Source organism: Gorilla gorilla, chromosome 23 (assembly GCF_029281585.2).
Source record: "Gorilla gorilla gorilla isolate KB3781 chromosome 23, NHGRI_mGorGor1-v2.1_pri, whole genome shotgun sequence".
Classification (NCBI taxonomy): Eukaryota; Metazoa; Chordata; class Mammalia; order Primates; family Hominidae; genus Gorilla; species Gorilla gorilla.
The window spans coordinates 19073296-19086119 of record NC_086018.1 but is presented as its reverse complement, the minus strand read 5'-3'; the positions used below and the strand labels follow the sequence as shown (position 1 = coordinate 19086119).

Below are 12824 nucleotides of genomic sequence, written 5' to 3'. Positions count from 1 at the left end.
AGTAGAGATGGGGTTTCACCTGTTGGCCAGGATGGTGTGGATCTCTTGACCTCGTGATCTGCCCGCCTCGGCCTCCCAGAGTGCTGGGATTGCAAGTGTGAACTACCGTGCCCAGCCCTTTTTTTTTTGTTTTTGAGATAGAGTCTCACTCTTATCACCCAGGCTGGAGTGCAGTGGCACAATCTCTCCTTACTGCAACCTCCGTCTCCTGGGTTCAAGGGATTCTGCTGCCTCAGCCTCCTGAGTAGCTGGGATTACAGGCACCTGTCACCAGGCCCAGCTAATTTTTGTATTTTTTTAAATGTTGTTGTTATTTTTTTTTGAGAGGGAGTTTTGCTCTTGTCCAGGCTGGAGTGCAATGGCGTGATCTTGGCTCACTGCAACCTCTGCTTCCCCCAGGTTCAAGTGATTCTCCTGCCTCAGCCTCCCCAGTAGCTGGGATTACAGGCATGCACCAACACATTTGGCTAATTTTTGTATTTCACCATGTTGGCCAGGCTGGTCTCAAACTCCTGACCTCAGGTGATCCACCCGCCTCGGCCTCCCAAAGTGCTAGGATTACAGGCATGAGCCACTGCGTCCAGCCTTTTTTTTTATTTTTTTTTGAGACGGAGTCTGGCTCTGTCGCCCAGGCTGGAGTGCAGTGGCGCAATCTCAGCTCACTGCAAGCTCTGCCTCCCGGATTCACGCCATTCTCCTGCCTCAGCCTCCCGAGTAGCTGGGACTACAGGCGCCCGCCACCACGCCCGGCTAATTTTTTGTATTTTTAGTAGAGACGGGGTTTCACCATGTTAGCCAGGATGGTCTCGATCTCCTGACCTCGTGATCCGCCCGCCTCGGCCTCCCAAAGTGCTGGGATTACAGGCGTGAGCCACCGCGCCCGGCCCTTTTTTTTTTTTTTTAAGACAGAGTTTCGCTCTTGTTGCCCAGGCTGGAATGCAATGGCACAATCTTGGCTCACTGCAACCTCCACCCCACACCCTCCCCCGGGGTAAAGCCATTCTCCTGCGTCAGCCTCCCAAGTAGCTGGGATTACAGGCACCTGCCACCACGCTTGGCTAATTTTTTGTATTTTTAGTAGAGATGGGGTTTCACCATGTTGGCCAGGCTGGTCTCGAACTCCAGACCTCAGGTGATCCACCTACCTCAGCCTCCCAAAGTGCTGGGACTACAGGCGTGAACCACCGTGCTCAGCCTTTAAAAAAATTTTTTTTGGCCGGGCGCGGTGGCTCACGCCTGTAATCTCAGCACTTTGGGAGGCTGAGGCGGCAGATCACGAGGTCAGGAGATCGAGACCACAGTGAAACCCCGTCTCTACTAAAAATACAAAAAATTAGCTGGGCGCAGCGGCGGACACCTGTAGTCCCAGCTACTAAGGAGGCGGAGGCAGGAGAATGGTGTGAACCCGGGAGGCGGAGCTTGCAGAAAGCTGAGATCACGCCACTGCACTCCAGCCTGGGCCACAGAGCGAGACTCCGTCTCAGAAAAAAAAAAAAAAAAAACTGAATAAGAGGGCACTACTGTAGTACATGGTAACATCAAATACAGCAACAGCCCAGATGCAGTGGCTCACACCTGTAATCCCAGCACTTTGGGAGGCTGAGGCTGCAGGATGGCTTGAAGCCAGGAGTTCGAGGTTGCAGTGAGCTATGATTGTACCACCGCACTTCAGCTTGGGTGACAGAGCAGGACCCTGTCTCAGAAAAAACCCCATAAAACAGTAATATAGAAGCCACATAAGCAGATGCTCTTTAGGAGCCCTGACTATTTAAGAATGTAAACAACACAATGTTAGAACCAGTGGCAAGGAGGGTACTGGACATTTCCATCTTCACCACGTGCCTCCTTATCTTTCACATGTTGTTTCACTCTGTCTCTTCTCAGCATTGGCTCTGACCAGCATTTGCTCACCTAATGAATGTTTATGAGTGCCTGCTGCATGCCTGCTGCTGTGGCTGCTTGGGACACAGGGTCTAGCTTTGGGTACTGGTCTATGGGGTGGTGGGGTAGGCAGGAGGGAAGCAGCTTGGCAGCTGGTGCTGACGTTGGAAGCGGGGGGACAACAGAGGCAGTTCTGGCTTCACAGAGGAGGGAGTCGTGTGGGGGCAGGCTCCTCCCAGAGTAGGGCACGGCCTGCAGGAGCTCTCAGGTGTGTCTGTGGAAGGGATGAGGTGGGCTTGATGCCCCTGTGGGAAGTGCTTTGCATGCCAGGCCTGAGCATGGACTTTATACTAGGCATCAGGAATTTATTGAAAGCTTTATTTTTTTTTTTAATTTTTTTTTTGTATTTTGAGATAGAGTTTCACTCTTGTTGCCCAGGCTGGAGTGCAATGGCGCGATCTTGGCTCACTGCAACTTCCTCCTCCCGGGTTCAAGTGATTCTCCTGCCTCAGCCTCCTGAGTAGCTGGGATTACAGGCATGCGCCACCATGCCCAGCTTATTTTGTATTTTTAATAGAGATGGGGTTTCTCCATGTTGGTCAGGCTGGTCTCAAACTCCAGACATCAGATGATCTGCCCGCCTGGGCCTCCCAAAGTGCTGGGATTAAAGGTGTGAGCCACCATGCGCGGCCCATTGAAAGCTTTAAGCAGGGGAGTGGCTTGATGAGATGGGTGTTGAGAAAGATAACTCAGGGTTGTTGGACTCTGAATTGGAGGGTACAGGGACTAGGCGAGGGTTGGCTGGAGGGGTTGCAGGGGGGCGATTGTGTTCTAAACGCTGATATTTTCACTTAGAGTGGCTCTGATTCTGCCCTTCTTTCTCCTGTAGACCTTGGGAGGTTGCCTGGGATTTCTCCCTCCTGGACAACTTCTGTTGAGTGAAGCGTACCTGCTACCCCGGGTGTGGAGGCCCCAGGTTCTTTTGCTTTGTATGATTAGGACAGGGTGATATTTTCTGGGTTATCTCTTGTGGGAACTGAGCCCTCCAAAGCCCTCATTTGTGCATTGTTGTCATAGCTGCCCAACTGTGTGGCCTTGCTGAGTTTGACGGCTGTGGACCAGGTGATCTCTCGGGTGGTGAAAGGGAGGTGCTCTGTGAGTGCACCTCAGCTTTAGCCTCTTGGCTCCTCCCTGGATTGGGATTTCCAGGGAGGTCTCTTTCCTCTTTCTTTTTTCTCTTTCTTTTCTCTCTTTCTCTCTCTCTGTTTTTTTGTTTGTTTGTTTGTTTTTTAAATGAGACAGGGTCTTGCCGTGTTGCCCAGGCTGGTCTTGAACTCCTGGGCTCAAGCGATCCTCCTGCCTCAATCTCCCAAAGTGCTCAGATTAAAGGCATGAACCACCACACCCGACTTTCCTTTCTTTTGAGACTTCTGCACAGAGCAGGCTCAGCTTCCTTTGTAGACTTAGCCATTGAACTCTAAGAAGTTATTTACAAAGGTGTAAATAGGCCGGGCATGGTGGCTCATGCCTGTAATCCCAGCACTTTGGGAGGCCGAGGCAGGCGGATCACTTGAGGTCAGGAGTTTGAGACCAGCCTGGCCAAGATGGTGAAACCCTGTCTCTACCACAAAAATTAGCTGGGTGTGGTGATGGGTGCCTGTAATCCCTAGCTACTCGGGAGGCTGAGGCAGGACAATCGCTTGAACCCGGGCAGCAGAGGTCGCAGTGAGCCGAGATTGTGCCACTGCACTCCAGCCTGGGCGACAGAGGAAGACTCAAAAAAAAAAAAAACAAAGGTAAATTACACGTATATATGTGTGTGCACAAATCTTAAAGAATAGAGAGATAAGTAGTGGTAAACCCACTATTGGTTGAATCGTGGGTGTCCCACTAAGCGTGACACCGTTGTTCCCTCATGGCCACATAAGAAATAGCCTCCCAAGTTCCTGGGACACCCCATGCACTTCTCCCTGGCTTATTCCCACTTCCCTCTAGAAGCCAACAGTCTTCTGAATTGTGGGTCAGCCATTCGCTGGCTTTTGTCGGTTTCCCGCCTTTGTCTGGATCCTGAAACTGCGAATGATTTTGGCTCAGATCGCTGGGAGCCGGGTGTCCTGCACTCTTGGGACACCAGGAGCAGCAGTTCCTGCGTTCCCATTCTCCATTTCAGTGTCCAGGGTGGCGCCATCCACACATAATCACCTGTCCTGCTGGCAGTGAGCATTTGGGTGGGTTTCTGGGTTTTGTTTTTGATGCCTTCTAAGTAGCTGACTTTTCACCCCCAAGCTATGCTTCCTGAGGCAGAGAAGTGCCAGTTTATTTTGTTTTCTGTCTCTAAATCCAGTTCCTTAATGCACCACTGAGACTCAGTTTAGAAGTGCAGTGAAACTTTGTGAGCATTTTTCTCCCTGAGTTTGAATGGATCCCTCGCTCATTCTTTGAGTTCTTGGGCACTTGTCTCTTAGACACTTTCAAGTTACCTACTGGACAGGAGAGACCTCTTCTCTGTAAAGTATCACACTTGGAGGCTTTTCAGGCACAGGACCATAGATTGTAATATTTTCCATAGCAATTGCCCAATTTTATCTGTAAAAATTGCTTTTTAAGGCCTGGCACAGTGGCTCACACCTGTAATCCCAACATTTTGGAAGGCTGAGGCAGGAGGATCACTTGAGCCCAGGTGTTTGAGACCAGTCTGGAAAACATAGTGAGACCTCATCTCTACAAAAAATTTTAAAAATTGGTTGGGCATCGTGGCATGCACCTTTAATTCCAGCTACTCAAAAGGCTGAGACGGGAGGATCCCTTGAGCCCAGAAATTAGAGCTATGATCGCGCCACTGCACTCCAGCCTGGGCCACAGAGCAAGACCCTGTCTCCAAACAATCACAAAACTTCCAATGGATGCCCAATGTATAACTTTTTTTTTTTTTTTTCTTATTTGGAGTAAAATAACTTGATCCTTGATCTTTGGCTGTAGCTCTTGAGCCATTTGAGGCACTGGGGGGGTTTGTGTGTTGATTACCTATGAAGGAGCAAGTGGGCTGTTTCCTTCTCCCAGCGGCTTCCTTTGACCCCAAATCCCTGAGAGTCTCGCCCATTTTCTTCTTGGCTTCCTCCCTTTGATATGCCCAGCCGGCTCCTGCCCTACCTGGCTGCCACCAGGACCTGCTGGAGGCGGTTGCTGGGAATTATTTGGTGTCCTGTTTGAACCTCGCTTGCCGTGCTCCCAGATTTCCTGTTTCTCCTGGGCTTACCTTTCAGGATTTGCAGAACCCCTTCTCCTTTAGAAGTGTCAACTGGGGCTGGGTGTGGTGGCTCACGCCTATAATCCCAGCACTTTGGGAGGCCGAGGCGGGCGGATCACCTGAGGTCGGGAGTTCCAGGCCAGCCTGACCAACATGGAGAAACCCCGTCTCTACTAAAAATACAAAATTAGCCAGGTATGGTGGTGCACACTTGGAATCCCAGCTACTCGGGAGGCTGAGGCAGGACAGTCGCTTGAACCCGGGAGGCGGAGGTTGCGGTGAGCCGAGATTGCACCATTGCACTCTAGCCTGGGCAACAAGAGGAAAACTCTGTCTCAAAAAAAAAAAAAAAAAAAAAAAAAAAAAAAGTCAGTTGGACCTTAGGACAACTTAAAAACATTATCAGGTTTTTATCTTTTAGATAGCAGACATGAGTCTGCTCTTAATAAGGATTTACAGTAGTCTCTCTGTTTCCTGTGGGCTCCTGGCTGGCTTGTGTGAACTCCCTCCTCTAGGATGGGCGCTCCATCCTGGACATTGCCACGTTGCCAGCTGTCCTGCCAATATTTTGCTTCCTGTGTTGTTGTTATTGGTTGGGGGTCCAGGAGAGGTTGCTGCCTGGACTGAGTCTACTTGCTGATCAGGATGAAGTTGATCTCTGCTTCCCTTCTGAAGGTTTCTGTGCACTGTATTGAATTCCAGGACAGCCTACGTAAGAAGTGTGCACAGCTCCAAGAGTTCTTCACAAATGATTATGCCCTTGTAACTAGCATCCAGAGTGAGAAACACAACCCTGGAAGCCCCTCACGTATCCTGAGGCTTTTAGTCACTCTCAACCCCCACCCATAAGATTAGTGCTGCCTGCTTTTGAATGTATGCAAATGGAACTGTCATAGTCTTTTTGGCTCTGGCATCTTTGCTCAAAAGTATATTTGAGAGATTCATCTGTGTTGTTTGTAAGTCAAACCATGTGAAATTATCAGCAGTCAGCTGTTTTTTTACCCCTAAAAGGTAAATTCATACAGTTCAACCTAAACGTTCTGTCCTGTTCACTGCTGGATCATAGTCTTTTATACCTGCAGCTGTCCCTTCTCAAGGTGGGCATAGTTGTTTTCCATTGTTGGGCCTTCATGAGTGTGCCTGCCTGTTTGGTGTGCATACGTGTGCATTCTTGTTGGCGTATACCTTGGGTGAGTTTTTGGGCCCACAGCTAGCTAGCTAGCTAGCTTGTTTGCTTTATTTATTTAGAGACGAAGTTGGCTCTTGTCGCCCAGGCTGGAGTGCAGTGGCGCAGTCTCAGCTCACTGCAACCTCTGCCTCCTGGGTTCAAGTGATTCTGCTGCCTCAGTCTCCCAAATAGCTGGGATTACAGGAGCCTGCCACCACGCCCGACTAATTTTTGTATTTTTAGTAGAGACGGGGTTTCACCATGTTTGCCAGGCTGGTCTCAAAACTCCTGACCTCAGGCGATCCACCCACCTTGGCCTCACAAAGTGCTGAGATTACAGGCGTGAGCCACCACCCACGGCCTTGGGCCCACAGTTTTAGATTGTGCCATCCAAGGGTTTTCTAAACCATGTGAGTTTTCTGGCCAGGTGCGGTGGCTTATGCCTGTAATCTCAGTACTTTGGGAGGCTGAGATGGGCAGATCACTTGAGGCCAGGAGTTGGAGACCAGCCTGGCCAACATGGTGAAACCCCATCTCTACGAAAAATACAAAAATTATCTGCGGGTGGTGGCGCACTGCACTTCTGTAATCCCAGCTACTCGGGAGGCTGAGGCAGGAGAATTGCTTGAACCTGGGAGGCGAAGGTTGCAGTGAGCCATCTCGCCACTGCGCTCCAGCTTGGGTGACACAGCAAGACTCTCTCTCAAAAAAATAAAAAATTATAAAGTATGTGAGACTTCTGGTTGCCTTACTGCCTGGCCAACATTTGGTGTTACCTTTTTCCTGATGGGCTTTGACGTTCTTATTCTTTCCGGAACAGTCCTGGTCTTGTTTAAAAACATCCCCATTTTCCTTTCGTCCCTGGGAGATACTCTTTTAGTCTTTGTTTGGCTAGTCAAAATCCCGTCTTTAGTATCTGTTGTTGAATTTTTGTGTTTCTGTTTTTTCTGATTCCCTTTCAGCATGTCATCTCAGTCTTGTCCCAGCCCGGGGGTCAGGCGGTGTTGCGTACAGACGGTGCAGTGGCTCCTTCATGCTGGTTGCCTCAGAGCCTTTGCCAGGCCTGGAGAACTGCATAGGTGCAGGACTGCCAGTAGTTCTTCCTGCTCTTCGATCATTGAAATGTTTTCTTCTGTGAAGTAATGATGGTAGAAGATGATAGGGTTTCTGTTTGTTTCTAATTCTAGTCTTTACTTGGCATTAAGAAATTGTTAGCTGCTAGGGTTGATTTTGAAATTGTGAAGTTGGAGAGTCCCTCCTGGAGCTGTGGGTTGGATGGCTGCAGCTCTGTGACTCAGCTGTGCTGGGTGCCTCCCTTTGGGGCTCAGTTACCTCCTTTTAAGGTGTCCCTAGGGTGAGAGAGATGATCACGATAGTCCCTTCCACCTGGGCGGCCCAGGCTTTCCTCGCCCATTTAGTGCCTTGCATGTAGAATTTCCACCTGTTGTCTGCTGTGCTGCCACTGCTTGTCCTCCCTCCCTGCCACACAGAGCTGTGTTCTCTGCCTGCCACTCACGCCTGCTTCTCTGATCAGGGTTTGTGGAACCCTCCAGCGTGGTCACCATTCTGGTACCTGTGGTAACACGCTCAGCCTTGGTGTGGCACATTCTAGGTCTACCGTTTGTATTCACCAGCCTGTGAGCTTGTGTACATGGGACATGTATCTTTGTTTTGGGGGCTTTCACCTTCCACTTGATGCCCATCCCTTGAGCGTTTACTACTTGTGGAGCGCTTGGCTTTCAGGCCGTAGAGAGCTTTCCAATCAGTGGTGTCCAGGTAAAAACAAAAGAAGGAAAAAAGCTTCTAACCTAGCCCTTCTCAGAGTTGACTGTGCGTTTGAGCCCCCAGGGTTCTGGTGGTTAGGGCTGGATGGAGTCTGAGCCTCTGCATGTCTAACAAGATCCCTGGTGGTGCTGCTGCTGTTTCTTGGGTCATGGCCAGTGAGCAAGAAGAGCAGGGAAGTGGGCTGGAGAAGACTGCAGAAACCAGCACAGGGCCTGTTTTGCCTCCTGACATACGTGGCTGCCAGATTCCTGCTTTTTCCTCACCTACTAGGAACAGCAGCTGCACATCCTCTGGTGGTCTTGCGTGGGCTCCTGCTCTGTGGCTGTCAGCGAGCCTTTTACCCCATGCTCAGGCCCCTCTTAGGGGGCAGGGTGGTGTTGGGATGGAGTTTGGAGGTGAGCACAGCATTCGTAGTCACTATCACAACCTTAAATTGTTATTCTGCTTCTTTTTTTTGAGACAGAGTCTCACTCTGTCACCCAGGCTGGAGTGCAGTGGCGCGATCTCGGCTCACTGCAAGCTCCGCCTCCCAGGCTCAAGCAATTCTGCCTCAGCCTCCGGAGTAGCGGAACTACAGGCGCGTGCCACCACACCCAGCTAATTTTTTGTATTTTTAGTAGAGATGGGGTTTCACAGTGTTAGCCAGGATGGTCTTGATCTCCTGACCTCATGATCCACCCATGTCAGCCTCCCGGAGTGCTGGGATTACAGACCGCACCTGGCCGTTATTCTGCTTCTTAAAGCAATGTTCCCTTGCCTCTCTCCAATATCCTGTCTCAGAACTGTCAGCCAGACTGTGCCAGGCCTGGGGCCCTCCTTGATGCCAGCACTAGCAGGGGAAGTCAGCTGCAGGTCTCCAAGGTCTTCCTGGCCCCATTCCTTGCTGGCTCCAAACCCGGAAGTGATGAGGAGAGGGAGGGGACTGAGGCTGTACCTTCTGGGGAAGCACAGTTTGGAGGCACTTTCGGTCCAGCTCTCCTCTCAGCAGCCCATTCCAGCCTTTTCCTTGTGCTGGGGTGTTAGCCCGGGCTTCCTCACCTCAGAAGGGACAGTACACATGGGCTGGTGGCTCGGACCATGCAGGGCTTGGCCCTGCTGTGGGCAGTACGAGGTCATCAGTAGGACCCATGGGCATTTCAGGACGGGCTTGGGAAAGTCACTGGGCTGGGGTGGATGCTACCTCCCTCACTTTAGGCCACAGGGCTGGCCTGAGGAGCAGAGGAGGAGGAGGCCAGCCTCAGGTCCCAATCGCTGCATCACCAATGTGTTGAGTGGAACCCGAGTGTTTATTTTGTAGAAGCTGCGTTGGAGAGAGCTGGGCTCCTGGCATTTGTGGAGCCTGTTGCTTTCCAGGAGGATGGTCTGGGAGGAGAGCCAGGAGCTGCTGGCCGGCATCCAGGTCTGGGCTGGATTACATGGCTGGGCTTGCCCAGAGCAGTGAGCCCCACCCACCACCAGCCCATGCCTGAAGGGACAGGGAAGGAGGTCATGGAGGGTGGAGGTGTTCCCAGAGGAGCAGCAAGCACAACCTGGGCCTCCAAAGCAGGCTGCATGGGGGCTCCATCTTGTCACTTCTGGTGGAGGAGCTGGGCAGACCCCATGCCCTCACAGTGAGTTTGGGAGAATACACCCAGGTGAGGCCCTGCTGTGGATAGGCAGGTGGTGCTGGGGGGTGGGGGAGTGAGGGTGGAGGTGTAGACTGGAGTCCCTGCTCCTGGCACACCAGTGCATGGAGGGCGGTGCCTCCTCTAGCTCCCCCAAGCAGCTTGGCAGTTGGAAGCCATGTGTGAGTGGCATCCCTGGCCCTGCCTGCGTTAGGGGGCGGTCATCAGACTACAACTCTGGAGTCATGCTTTAGGCCCTCACTCTGCTACCTACATGCTCTTGTGACCCTGGGCAAGTTGCTTAACCCCCAAGAACCTTTAATTTCTTATCTGAAACTGCAGAGATAACGCCCCGCTCGCTGGGCCTGTGGGAAGATTGAGGAGATCAGACCTGCCCACATGTAGGCTGCCATCTCATACAGGGCTGTGGCGGTGGGCGAGGTGCAGCCTTCGCCCCTTGGAGCTATCTCTTGTCTACCAAGACTTCCTCAGGGAGGACTCCAGGCCATGGGGATAGGATGAACAAAGTCCTGGGCTTGTGACTGTGCAGGGCTGGTTGGTGTGTCCAGGGGCTGGGCCTTGGGGCACTTGTGGGATACTGGCTGCCTCCTGCCTGGCTGCCTTGTGCCTTCCAGGCAGTCTCTCCCATGGCTTAGGGGCTCCTGGGAAGAGGCTGAGCTCACACAGGGCCACCCGTTGCAGCTGCATCTGTCCCGGCCACACCTGAAGTATGAGGTGACTATAGTTGGGGGTTGGCCTGGAACCAGGGCCGATGCTGACCTTAGACTTAAGTTTGGGAGCAGTGGCAGCAAGTCTGGGGCTCTCTCTGACCCTGGTCAGATGTACTTAGACCTCTGGGTTGTGGAAGTTGCCTGGTGTCCCTGCCCTGCCTAGCATGGCTTCTCAGCCTGGCATGCTTGTCCCTCCCACCTGACAGTGGAGCTCGGGCGGGCTGTGGGCGGCCCTGCTCACTCTCAGCTGTCTTGGCGTCAGCTGGAGGGTTCTCATTTCACTGTTACTTTTGTTTAGGCTGGGAGGTGGTTAAGGTGCTGCTCCTTGGGAGTGGGCTGGGGGGATCTTCTCAGTCCTCCAGCATAGCTCCAGGCCTCCTGCAGGAAGCCCCTTTCTTGGTAGTAAAGGATAGCTTCCAGGGAGGAAGGTGGATGAGAAGGATCCTAGGAGGGCTAGGCGGGATGGCCTGCTTGGGGTGGCACCCTTTCCTGGTCTTCACCCTTCTCCCCAGGCCTCCCTCCTGGCTGGGCGTGAGCCAGAAGTTTCAGTCTGAAGGCAGGGGTATCATGTGGCTGAGACCACACCCTGAGTTTGACCCCCACCTGTGGGCCTGGACGTGGGCGTGAGATGTGTTCCTGTCTCCCAGAGTCATGGCCTCCAGAAGGAGCCGTGTGGAGGCCCAGCACCTGGAGCAGTTCTGAATGCCTGGCTTCTTGGAGGCCAAGGTTCTAGGCAAGGTGGGTATCCAGGCTGGGTTGGGGCAGTGCCTCTCAGAATTGGGGCTGGAGTTCTCTGCTTTCTGCCTCAGCAGGGATCACTTTGATCTGAAAACCTCCTCTCTCCTGGCCTTTGAAAGATGCTGACCAGAGCACACTCTCCTGCCCTTTGCTGGGTGCTTAGAAGAAAGGCCTTGAGGTAACCCTGTTCCAGCCTCCCCACAGGCCCCTGCAGCCACGTGGACTGACCAGAGGCTCCACACACGGGCAGGCGTGGCCTGACCTCGCTCGCGTAGGATCATGGGCTAGTGGGTCCCCCAATGGGGGGCTGCTTCGAGTGTCAGGAGGCAGCGAGGGGTGCACAGTGCCCTGGCCTCTGCCATCCCCGTTGGTTATTTGGCTGGTCTGTGTTTGGTGAGCGAGTAGAGGGATCCAGAGTGCAGGGTGGTCTTGGCCTGGGGCTTTTGACTGCCCTCTGGAGATGCACTGAGGGCCACCCAGCTGGGGAGCAGCCGGGAGGGATAGGAACCTGTTCCCACCGTGGCGTCTTTGCCCTTCCAATCTGCTTCACCGTCGCCCTTGATCTCTGTGCCAGTTGGAAAATTGAGGCAGAACCAATACCCCTGGGTGATCTGGAAATCATCAGTGGGAAGGGTTGCCTGTGCCCAAGGCTAAAGATGACATGTCCCTGCACACTTTCAGCCCCAGGTTTTCCTACCTTGTGGGGAGGTGAGAGGTCAGGGTGAGTGCTGGGTTTGAGGCTCAGCTGTGCTGTGTGAAGATTGAGAGGAGCCCACCTCATCACATGGACAGAACACACAGGCTCCTGGGTGGCCCTGCGGCTCCAGTGACATAGCACATGGTCGGGCATACAACAGTGCCCAGAAAAGGTTAGCTGGTGGTGTTTCCAGGGTATCGTGCTGAGCTTCTGAGATGAGAATGTCCTGTGAAAGCGTCTGTCTGGAGGTTTCATTGGAAGTAAAGTTTACATGCAATTAAGGGCCTAAAATTGTATTTTCATTTACCTTAACCCAGATTCCCAGCAAGATAGAGAGCTGCCCTCACCCCAAAGAGTTCCTCATGCCCCGTCCTGGATAGGCCTGTCAGGGCCAGGCAGTGGGCGCTTGTCCCTCGCCCCATCCTGGACAGTCCTCACCTGTCCCTCACAGCCTGTTCTGCTCTGGTTTTTACCCTCAGTCTGTTTTGCCTATTCTAGAACTTGATGTAAATGGAGTCATGCAGTCTGTACTCTCGCAAAAGTCTTCTTCCACTCAGTGCCACGACTGTGAGGTTCATCCATGTGTCTGCATCATTTCTGCCCTTTGTATTTTTAGGGTTTTAAAAGTAATACTTTTGGCTGGGCACGGTGGCTCACACCTGTAATCCCAGCACTTTGGGAGGCTGAGGCAGGCGGATCACAAGGTCAGGAGATCGAGACCATCCTGGCTAACACGGTGAAACCCCGTCTCTACTAAAAATACAAAAAATTAGCCGGGCGTGGTGGCAGGCGGCCGTAGTCCCAGCTACTCGGGAGACTGAGGCAGGAGAATGGCATGAACCTGGGAGGCAGAGTTTGCAGTGAGCCCAGATCGCCATGGCACTCCGGCCTGGGGGACAGAATGAGACTCCATCAAAAAAAAAAAAAAAAAAGTAATACTTTTTAAAATGTTGAGTATTACAGAAATGAACAT

The 12824-nt window shown here is 52.4% G+C and overlaps 1 protein-coding gene across 5 annotated transcripts in view; it reads left to right on the top strand.

Moving 5' to 3' along the window:
* Positions 1 to 12824, top strand: part of HIC2 (HIC ZBTB transcriptional repressor 2) — a 34442-nt gene that overhangs the window by 10163 nt on the left and 11455 nt on the right. For 2 of the 5 annotated variants that reach the window (XM_055375060.2, XM_055375062.2), the window contains exon 1: positions 1358 to 11154. The exons of 1 other annotated variant lie outside the window; for it this stretch is intronic. The gene's annotated coding sequence lies outside the window, so the exon portion shown is untranslated. Of the gene's footprint in view, positions 1 to 1357; positions 11155 to 12824 lie in introns of those variants that run through there. 2 more of the 5 variants (XM_055375064.2, XM_055375063.2) reach the window with 2 other exon arrangements.